This window comes from Capsicum annuum, chromosome 9, assembly GCF_002878395.1.
Source record: "Capsicum annuum cultivar UCD-10X-F1 chromosome 9, UCD10Xv1.1, whole genome shotgun sequence".
Classification (NCBI taxonomy): domain Eukaryota; kingdom Viridiplantae; phylum Streptophyta; class Magnoliopsida; order Solanales; family Solanaceae; genus Capsicum; species Capsicum annuum.
This window is the reverse complement of record NC_061119.1, coordinates 121837561-121840381: the sequence shown is the minus strand read 5'-3', so window position 1 is coordinate 121840381 and position 2821 is coordinate 121837561.

The following is a 2821-nucleotide window of genomic DNA, read 5'->3' as shown; positions in this document are numbered from 1 at the left end:
AAAGGCCATTCTTTGAGGGGTATTAGATAGTGAAAACTGTGCTTCATGAATATACAGCGCTGGAGCATCATTTCAATGAGTATGAGTTGGCCTGGATGAGCAAACCACTCGGTTCATATCAGCTGAATTGGGTAAGGGAGTTTTTCGCCAATTATTTGGTATTGGCAGAGAGGGATTGTCCTAAGGGATCGAAGATCTCATATTTGCCCATCTGGGAGTCAGTCCCAGTACGAGGAGTTAACATCGACATATCGACTCTTACGATCAATAGGATATTATTCGTACCCAATTATGAAGCACCAACTGTTGTTCCTGATCTTGAGTATTGTTTGACTTCAGTATCCACCCAAAGACCTTGGTTGACTAGACTTCTTACAGATTATAGCAACCCCACTTGGAAAACCAACCAGCAAGAATGCATTGCTAAGTCCTCTCTTAGCTTCAGAGCTAAGTTCTGGTAGGCTGCTGTTAGATTGAGGTTGATGCCAACTAGAAGTGATGCCAATTTGGATAGTCACAGGGGGTGTTAGTGGCTAGTTTAATTACAGGGCTGAAGATTGATTTCGGCCAAATAATTGTTGATGAACTATTTGTGAGAGCGCATAAAGTAGCAAGTGCACTATTATTCCCGTATCTAATCACGGAGTTATGTAGGCAGGCGAATGTGCCCTTGATTCAAGGTATTGATAATGAAGTTCGGAGACACATAGGTAGGACATTGAGAAATCAAAAGATGATTCAAAGTTTGAGATGCGGGTCACCAAACCTCCAACCTATCAGACGCAGTCTGCGCCAGCCTCGGATACTTCAAAAATTCCTACAGGTATGCCGTTGCCCATTGCCACTTATGTGTTGCCTGATTATGTACCACCAAGTACATATGTAGGGTCAGGGTATGTTCCACCAATGGGTGGGGAAGATTATGCAGAATATAGGTTAACACTGAAGAATTTTGCCAAGTCGGTGAAGCTGCAGAAGAAGTTTCAAAAACAGCTGGACACATAGGCTTCATAATTCAAGCTTTTGTTGATCAAATTGTGGCAAAAGCAATTCGTCCGTTCCAAAACATTCAGATGAGGATGGATCATATGGAAGAACATATTAACAAGAGGTATGATGAAATGTCTATTCCAGATCTTGCCAAGTTTATGGTGGAGTTTAAACAGGCACAGGATGACATAGCAAAATTAAAGAGTAGGAAGTCTTAGCAGCCCATTTTTTACCCAGCCCTGGTGATGAGTGATAAAGATAAAGAAATTATTAATTTGATGGGAAATCCACTGAAATACAAAGGCAATAATTAAGTAGATAAAAGTGCCAAAAGAAAAGTTATGAGAAGAAGAAAGAGAGAAGCAATGAAACCTAAAGAAGGAGAAAAGTATGATAAGAGGAAAGCCTCAAAAAGATCGAGGAGAGACAAAGAGAGAAGATAAAAGAAGGCAGCAAATGAAGCTGCAGGATTTTCTACGAGCTCTGCCCCAGCAAGGGGGAATAGTTTGGACCCAGCTTGGGATGTGATACCTCTAATTCCAAAGGATGAGATTATGAGTACCCCTACCACAATAGGGGTCAACGTCGCAGCAGGTGAGGACGCTAGAGCCTCACCATATTTCACAGATGCCTCAGATGAATAAAAGTCATTAAAAGTATTTCCCTTCTCTGTACTTTAATTCAATACATTGAGGATACAGCATTTATTTTCTATGGGGGTGGATGTATTTGTACCACGGGGGTTTTTGTTGTTGATGTTCTTTTTCTCCTGTGTGCTATATAGTAGAACCGGAATATCTAGAATTGTAATTTCTTTTCTTAGGTTGTGATATTAATATTTGTTTGTTAATGTTTATTTATAAAAATGTCTTTTATTTTAGCATCTTGTTGTGTATATAGATGATGAATGATGTTGGCATAAGGCTATGAACATGTTTTGTGTGACTGTTTACTCCTGTCTTTTAGCATGTGTGAGCAACCTTTAGTGAATCTGTAATTGGAATTAACATGTAAGATATACAAGACCTATGATGGAAATCCTAAGAGTAGTACAATAAGTTTGACTCAGTTGCCTGTGTGTGCAAGTATTTGTGTTAGTTTTTGCATAGTGTAGTACCTAGAACTTGCATGGTTCATTGATGTTGTTTTGTGGTTGATGAAATAAGAGGTGATAGCAGTCCTCCTTATACATTCAGTCCACTTAGCCAAAATAATTAACCCCACCAAAAAGATTTTTCCATTTTTGAACTCTTTTTGAGCTTGTATTAGTTATTCTTCATCACCAATAACTCTAATTAACTCTCTTTAGGTTGTTAACACCTAACTCTAGCCCTGGTTCGATATTGGATATTGTGTATTATTGCGACTTAGATGCACACGCAAGTGCACGTGATCATACAAGTAATATAGTGATTTAGACAATCAGATATCATTCCCACGAGGACTAAGCAACTAGAAATTTAACTAACTTTTAGTTTTAGACAATGAGTAATAAGTGTTGTAAAGTATCAAGATGGTTTTGAAATTAAGAATAAAAATGTAAATTATTAAATAAAAAATAACAATAAGTGACTAGAGCAAAGAAAGCAGTGGTTGTAACAGTAATGATAAGAATTCCAGGGTTGAGGCTTTTCGAACATTCTTACAAATCTCTATTCTTATAGTAGTCTAATTGGTTATCAATTTGTTGATTCGCAAGGTTTATGCTACGATTATGGTCTCCCGACCTCAAATCTTCTATCTATTGAATATTCCAGCTACAACTCCCATAGATATACAACTATTCTTCTAGACTCATAAAGTTATCTTCTTGCAATTGAACCAAATAAGG